The sequence below is a fragment of the Rhinolophus ferrumequinum genome, chromosome 25 (genome assembly GCF_004115265.2).
Source record: "Rhinolophus ferrumequinum isolate MPI-CBG mRhiFer1 chromosome 25, mRhiFer1_v1.p, whole genome shotgun sequence".
Classification (NCBI taxonomy): domain Eukaryota; kingdom Metazoa; phylum Chordata; class Mammalia; order Chiroptera; family Rhinolophidae; genus Rhinolophus; species Rhinolophus ferrumequinum.
This window is the reverse complement of record NC_046308.1, coordinates 25301109-25309713: the sequence shown is the minus strand read 5'-3', so window position 1 is coordinate 25309713 and position 8605 is coordinate 25301109. Positions and strand designations below refer to the sequence as shown.

General features: G+C 42.3%; 1 pseudogene; it reads right to left on the bottom strand.

Annotated features, from left to right (window-relative positions):
- Positions 1–1964: 1964 nt before the first annotated feature.
- LOC117017344 (40S ribosomal protein SA-like) lies at positions 1965–8086 on the bottom strand (annotated as a pseudogene).
- Positions 8087–8605: the final 519 nt, after the last annotated feature.

Below are 8605 nucleotides of genomic sequence, written 5' to 3'. Positions count from 1 at the left end.
GGAGGGTGATATCACCTGTTTTGAAGCTCAAATGTGAAAGCAATTTGCAAAGCTACATTGTATAAATATTTTGTGCTCTGATGTTCACCTAAAGGTACTGGATACCATCCAGGATCTAATGCAGGTTGTGCAAACTCAGTGGTTCTAAAACATCATTGCCCGCAGGATACCACTATTTCTCTCAACCTGAGATACCAGATGTTCCTGCCTAACCCCTTGTAATGCTACCATGAGTTCTCAAACACGAGGTCAAGGGCACAGCCTGCCACGTGTGCACAAGACTTCAGGCACCGGCTGCAAGTCAGGGATCCCTCAGGCCACCCTCATTTCAGACCAGCTGGCTACAAATTAGGGGGCTCCCATGACCACCTTCACGTTCAATAATTTGCTAAAATGACTCACAGAACTCGGAACATCTGATTATAGTTTTATTATCATGAAAGGATACAAATTGGAAGCAGCTAAAGGAAAAGACACCTATGGCAGATTCTAGAACTGAGAGGGTACCAAATGCAAACGTTTGTGTCCTCAAGAATGTAGTTCCGTCCTGGCATCGATGTATGGTAATACTCAAGGTATTGCCAACCTAAGAAGCTCATCCATGAACTGTGTATATTCAAGAAAGAGCAAGAAGGTCAGTGTGACAAGAGCTGGGGGGGCAGCAACAGGAGATGAGGTCACAAAGGTAGCTGGATGGAAGCAGGAAGACCTCTGAAGAAGCAGTTCTTGGAATAATCTAGGCAAGAAATCATGATGACTTCTTACAGCAGTGGAAGCTGTCAGATGTCAGACTTTGAATACATTTTGAAGGTAGACCCAATAGGAGTGGCTGACAGCTTGGGCACAGAGTGAGGAAATACAGTGGCGTTTGGGCTGAGCAACTGGAATGATGCCGAAGACTGGAAGAAACAAGCTTGGACGGGAGGATCAAGAGCTGCTTTGTACATACAGTGTGAGAAGCCTGTTAGGAAACAGTGTGCCGAGGTCACGTAGGCAGTGTATTGAATGAGTGAGCAGTTTGGAAGAGAGGCCTCACCTGGAGGTCCAAATCTGAAAGCCATCAGCATGTGGATGATGACTGATGAGACTGGATGAGATCACCAAGGACGTAAGGGTAGATAAAAAGGGTATGAGATCTAAGGACCGGTTCTGAGGCACCAGCAAAGGAGACTGAGGAGGAGAAATAAATGTGGTCAGAAGAAAATTAGGGACCAAGAGGGTGTAGCGTCCTGGAATCTAAGTGTTGAAAGCATTTGAAGGAGGAAAGTGAGCTCAGTTGTATCAAATACAGCGGCCAGGTCAGGTAAGAGGAAAATGAGACGTTGCCTCTCGAATGTGGCAACATGGAAGGCACTTAGACAAGAGTAGTTTCATTGGGTTTGTGGGATCAAAGCCTAATCGGAGGTGGCTCAAGAAAGATTTCGGCAGGGAGTAGGAGGAAGAAGACAGGAATTCAACATGAAGTGCTGACAACACTTTTGAGAAGTTTTGCTCAAGAGGGAAGGGAAAGAGGGTTGCTTCTAGGACGGCAGTGTGAGGAACTCTCTCCAGTGGAAAAAGCCTTACTGGTGAAAAGTATTTTTTTTAAAAAGACAACTTTTAAGTCCCTGTAAATTGTCCTAAGGGCATACAGCAAATGAAGAAATATTTATTCAGGAATCTACCAAAGCTCTGGCCCACTCCCCTAGCTCAGCATGACAGAAACTTTGTACTAGGCAGCACTGGTCATGAAGCCAGCACTTCCTTCCCCAGTGCCCAGTCTAGGACTATGTTATCTCCCTGTGCAGGGCAGGCCACCAGCATTTCTCATGCGTCTAAACTCTGTGGCAAAGGCCAAATTCCAGAGAAGTGCTGCCCAGAGGTAGGGAGCTCTCTTTTCTTCACCAAGCCCCGGTTCATAGGTCGGAGGCTCTATCCAGGCAGGACAGTCTAGACTACTGGGGCCCAATCGCCCTCAGCCCAGTTCACTCATAGGGCAGAGGTTCCCCACGTGACAAGAGGCAAGCCTCAAGGACCAGAGACTTGCCACCCCCACGCAGGGTCCTGCAGAGGCAGGTCAGTCTGAGACACCGGAACCACTGTCCCTGCCACCAGCTCTGAAGCAATAGTGCAGAGATTTTATCCAGGGGGAGAGGTAGGCCAGAAGAACAGAGAATGTCAAGGCTTTCCCCAAGGGAACTGGCTTTATTTGAAACAGAATGTGGGGAAGTTCGAGCCTAAAGGCACTCTTGAAAACACTGGAGATTTTTGTGGTGAGCAATGAAAAGGAGGCTGGTAGCTCCACGAGGATAGTAAGCTGAATTATACAGCCACCAAGTTTACCAGAGAGAACCAGGGAAAGAGACAGCTAAGAACAGCCCTACTAGGGGCAGGACCATCCTTATAGATTGACCTCAAAAATTACCCTACACGGAGGACCAGATTTAACTGGTTCAGACTGTGGAATAATTTGTGCCCCATGTCATTGTAGAAAACAATAGAGCAATCAGCTAGCAATTAGTGGAGGCTAAGTTGAGTGTGAATATAGATGTAAAAATTAAAAAAAAAAAAACCCAAAAACTAACAAACTGAATTCAGCAACAGTTAGAAGGGATTATACATCATAACAATGTGGGATTTATCCCAACTATGCAAAGTTGTTTAAATAAATCTGAAAGTCAATTAGTCTAACTCTGTATCAATAGAAGGACAACAATCACACGATCATTTCAATAGACGCTGAAAAAGCATTTGACAAAATCCAGCACTCCAATATGCCTTCACAATAAAAATACTCAACAAACTAGGAATTGTAGAGGATTTCCTCAACCTGATGAAGGACATCTACAAAACATTCACAGCTAACATCATCCTTCATGGTGAAAGACTGAATGCTTTGCCCCTAAGATCCGAAATACGACAAGGATATACTTTCTTGCCGCTTCTATTCCACACTGTACTGGAGGCTCTAGCCAGGGTCCTTAGGGAAGAAAGTGAAGTGAAAGTTATCCAGACTGGAAAGGAAGAAGTAAAAATATCTCTATTTTAAATGACATGCTCTCGTATACCAAAAATCATAAGGAATTCACTGAAAAATTATCAGGACTAATAAACAAGTTCAACAAGTTCGCGTGCTATAAGATCAGTTATATATATCAGTAGTATTTCTAGATACTAGCAATGAACAATCTGAAAATGAAATTAACAAAACAATTCCAGAGAACTGACTCTGGATGGTGAATACACAATGCAACCTATATATGATGGATTATAGAAATTTACACTTGAAACCCACATAATTTTACTAACCAATGTCACCTCAATAAATTTAATTTAAAAAAAGATTTAAACTCTGAATTAAGCCAAGGAAAAAAAAACACACAATTCCATTCAGAACAACATCAAAAAGAATAAAATATCTAGGAATATATTTAACAAACGAAGTGTAAAGCTTATACTCTGAAAACCACAAAAATAGTTGAAAGAAATTTAGAAAGACCTCAATAAATGGAAAGATATTCTATGTTCATTGTTTGGAAAGTTCAATACATGCATTTGAAAATACAAGGGACCCAGAATAGCCAAAACAATCTTGAATAAGAATAAAGTTGGAAAACTTGCTCTTCGCCATTTCCAAGCTTACTCTCGCACTACAATAATGAAGACAGTGTGCTGATGGCATAGTGAGAAACATGTAGATCCCAGGACTAGAACTGAGACTCGAGAAATAAGCCCTCACGTTTATATTAGGGTGGTGCAAAAGTAATTGTGGTTTAAAAGGTTAAAAACAATTGCAAAAAACGCAATTACTTTTGCACCAACCTAATACGTAGTTCATTGGTATTTAACAAGGAGGCCACGACAATTCAATTGGCAAACGATAGACTTTCCTACAAACAGTGTGGGGACAATTGGATAGCCAGGTGCAAAAATAAAAATTGGACCCCTTTGTCACAATTTAATATGAGACCAATAAAGGCATAAGACAGTCAGTCATTCAGGAGAGTGAGAGAATGAATGAGAGAAATGAAATGATTGCTGACCCACACCAAGGGCCCACTTGAGGTCAGCGATCACAATTTCATTGCAAGGCAGACCAGTCAGCCTGGTTTTGTGTTTTTCTCCAACCACCAGCAACTGTATGGTGTGGGTGTGCAGTGGGCATACAGTTGGATTTAAACAGGATTGTGATTCTGCCAAGGAGTCCTACAGAGAAAGGAAGAAGTGAGTCCAGAGAAAATAGCCCTCGTTTACAAGGACTGAAGGGGGACCTGGGGACAGTCAAGGCTGAGTAAGAGCGAGAAAGTATGAAGAATGGTCAGAGAAGAGATTGAGGACATAGGGAGATTTTCTGATCATCGATCACAAACACCAGAGGACACGAGTCTGGAGGGCTGAGTAATAGAATCAGAGAAGAGAATTTACAGAGGCCCGCGGGCGTTAAATCCCTAGGTATTTAGAATGTCCTGGGCTTCTTGCAGTGAGTGACTTAAATAGGTAAAGGTCATGATGAGATTAGTCCTGATGGTCCCAAGTCAGAGAGCAGTGGCAAGGCTGTCAACATTGGCTTGGGTTGGGGTTTGGGGGTGGGAGGCCTTCCTTAGCAGCATACAGATGAGAGGAAATAGCAACAGCTCTCCTTTTATTAAGTGTTTGGGATATACCAGGCTCCATGCAAATTGCACTTCCTCATTGTCTTATTTATGCTTCATGCTTTCCTCTGAGGCATGCTTTATGTCCCAGTTGGGGAACAAATTGACACAGTCTACCTTTAGGGCTACAGTGTCCCACAGGTGCTGCAGCAGTGGGAGAGAGGAAAGATTATTGCATCATTTCTTCTAACTCTTCTTTTTAAAATAACTGTTTTCTCTTAAATATCACACAACCATCATTTCTTTCTTTGTAAGAAAACTAAGATAAACAACAAAAATTAACACCACCATCACATGTAACCAGTATTTAAACCTGTTGCATATTATTTCAACCCTTTTAAAAATTAATAAATGTATGTAAGCCCATTTGTAAACAAATTGTTAATAAACTTTGTTTCGCAGAGCAGTTTTCCAAAAAAACTGAGCAGAAAGTACAGTGTTTCATGCCCCCTGCCCCCCCACAGTTTCCCCTTAACATTTTGCTTTCCTGTGGTATCTTTATTGCAGTTGGTGAAGTAATACGGATACATTGTTATTAACTAAAGCCCATAGTTTACATTTGTGTTAACTCTTTGTGTTGTAGAGTTGTATGGGTTTTGACAAATACATAATGTCATGTATCCATGTGAGTGTCAGTGTCATACAGAATAGTTTCACTGACCTAAAAAACCCCGTGCTCCACCTACCTATTCATCCTTTCCTCCCTTCCTGAGGAAACTCTGGCAGCCACTAATCTTTTTGGTCTCCATAGTTTTGCCTTTTCCAAAACATTTTATAGTTGGAATGATACAGTATGTAGCCTTTCCTGACTGCCTTCTCCCACTTAGCAATGTGCATTCCCCTGTGTCTTTTCATGGCTTGATAGCTAATTTCCTTTATTTATTGAGTAACATTCCATTGTGTAAATGATTTTCCATTTACCTGTTGAAGGACTTCTTGGTTACTTCCTGTTTTGGGCAATTATGAATAAAGCTGTTATAAGCCTTCATGTACAGGTCTTGTGTGGACATAAGCACGATTGCTGGATAGTATGGTAAGACTATGTTTAGGTTCATAAGTGGCTGTATCGTTTTGCATTTCCACCAGCAATGAATCAGAGTTCCTGTTGCTCTACAACCTCACCAGCATTTGGTATTGTCCGTGTGTTGGCTGTCAGCCGATCTAATAGGTGTGCAATGGTATTCGTTATGTCAATTTGCAATTCCCCAATGACATATGACATTGAGCATCTTTTCATAGGCGTATTTTCCATCTGTATATTTTCTTTGCTGATATGTCTGTTTAGATCTTTTGCTCCCTTTTTCATTGGGTTGTTTGTTTTTTATTGTTGTTTCAAGTGTTCATTGTATATTGTAGATACAAGTCCTTTACAGATATGTGTTCTGCAATTTTTTTCTCCCAATCTGTGACTTGTCATTTCATTGTCTTAACAAGTCTATTATTCTTGATTAACAAAAAATATTGTGAACATCTCTGTAAGTTAATTCAATCACTACATCATTTTTCCTGTCAGAATAATATTTCTTGGAACGAAGGTAGCAGTGTTCATTTAAACAGTCTCTTACTGCTGGGTTTACAGGTCCATTCTTATTGTTGGTATTGCATACAATGTAAAGGTGAACAATCTTGTAAGTAAATCTTTGTGTGCAATCTTATTTTCTTAATATACATTTCTAGAAGTGGGATAGCTGGATCAAAGGGTTATGTTTCTGAAGCTTTGGATATTTATTAAAATTGTTCTACAGAAAATTTCTCCCAGTTTACATCTTATTAGCATTGTAGGAGAGAGTACCGATTTCCCCAATCTCTTGTCAAGTAGGTTTTATAAAATGCTTTAGAAATGGAAATAGCTTTCTTTTTCCTTCTGAATATCAAAATACTCATGCTTATGCTGTCATTTAAAACTACTTGCAAATTGAAAGTTTAAAAATAGATTTTCATTATTTTAATTTGTATTTTTTTCAATTGCTAATGAAGTTAAACATTTTGTCAGGAAAAATATATTATCTTTAGTCCCACTTAAATGACTAATCAAATTGATATGTAATAATGTTTTGTTAAAATATTTATAAAATAGCTTTTGAATACGTGTTCTGACATGATACTTTTTTTTTTTTTTAACTTTTAGAAACTGTTTGTTTTCTGTCAGCCTCATTTCTATTTTGCTCAAGAGTTTGTGGAAGAACAGCTTAGGACGCTCAGGGGTTGTTCCTACCCGTTCAGCGGCCTGAGCAGTAGGGGCTGCAGACCAGTCCTCAGTGGCAGCTGACACTCCAGCCTTCGGTAGGAAACTGCTGAGTAGGCACAGAGAGCACTGCTCGCCTTCAGACCAGTCTGCGTCCGCAGGTTGAGCAGCAGTGAACTTGGGAGCTGGTGCATTCCATTCACCCTGAAATTCCTCCTTGGTCACAGCCTCTTCAGCAGGAGCCTGCTCTTCCTTTTCAATCTCCTAAGGGTCTCTGGAGAAGTAGAAATCAGGCTTGACCTCCCATAGGTGCTCGCAGGAGATGGTGCCACGCTTGCGCAGAACATCCCGGGCCAGCGTCGACCACATGAGACCCACGGAGTGAGCGCCCTTGTTGCTGCGAGGGATGGCCATGTCCACATAGCGCAGAGGAGAGTGTTACACAGAGCAGTGGTCGGCAGGTTGACATAAGACGTCTCTGTGAGAGGCCGGTGGTCAGCCCGGGGATGGGTAACCACCGGGAGTCTCGGCTCCCAGGAGGCTGCCAGGATCTGGTTAGTGAAGGTCCCAGGAGTGAGGCGGCCAGCAATAGGAGTGGCTCCGGTGGCGGCAGCAAACTTCAGCACAGCTCGCTGGCCAGTATTCTTGGACAATATGACACTGACATCAGCCGGGTTTTCAGTGTCAGCAGTGGCACCAGCTGCCAACAGAAGCTTCTCCCAGGTTCTCTTCAGATTTATGCATATGTCATGCAGGGTGTCATGCAGGGTCTCAGCTCCTGCTCCTTGCATAAGAACACAGGACATGGTGAGGCCAAAAAGGAACACCAGCGGAGCCGTAGATAGGGGAGTCATACCACTATATTCTCGCTAGCGGCTGGGTTGGAGACACAGGCAGCAGGAGCCACGCGATCTGCAATCTGCCGTACACTTCTCTGCCAACCAACCAACAACCAACCCCCTAGCACAGCCACGGCAGTTATATCAGTGGCCAATGGCTAACTGGTTATAGCTGATGGCCAACTAGTCACAGCTGATGGCCATCTATTACCTGAGCCAGCACCTTTCCACATGAGGCCGAGAGCTTGGAAACTGCTCTCTGGGACTCTGTCCCCACAGCGTATGATGTAGATGCCATCACTTTTCCGTTTGTACATGTACTACTGTTCCATTTGGAAGTCAAGGTTGGTGCCACCTAAGAGGATTCCCGCTGCAAGGAATTTGAGGACATCCTCTTTCTTCATTTATAGGACATCAAGGGCTCTGGACATTGTGAAAGATTTCCTTTAAGTTACGTGGGAACCGAGAACAGCGCGGTATGGGTCCCTCTCTGGGTAGCGTGGAAAAAGCCTGACATGGTGCTTTGCTGGGTATTACATAAACATGTATAGAAAAACCAATCCCTGACCACTAAGAAATCACAGTCCAGGAAAGTCAATGGCCAGTCCACAAATGTTTATTGAAGCTTATTATTTGCCTGGAACTATTTTGTTATAACAGCTTTATCGAGGTATACTTAACATGCAATGAACTGTACATATTTAAAGTGCACAACTTAATAATCTGTAACATCTGCCCAAACCTGTGAAACCATTATCACAATCACTTCATGTTTCATCTCTCAGAGTTCACTGTCCTTCATTGTCTGATGGCCTATGTGTTGAAAACCACTGTTCCATATATTTTGTCTGGTTTTCTAGTTATTTAAGATGTGTGGGTATATTCAGTCCCCGTTATCCCATCTTGATCAATGATGAAAGGCTGCTTGGCACTATTTTAAGTGCTGGACC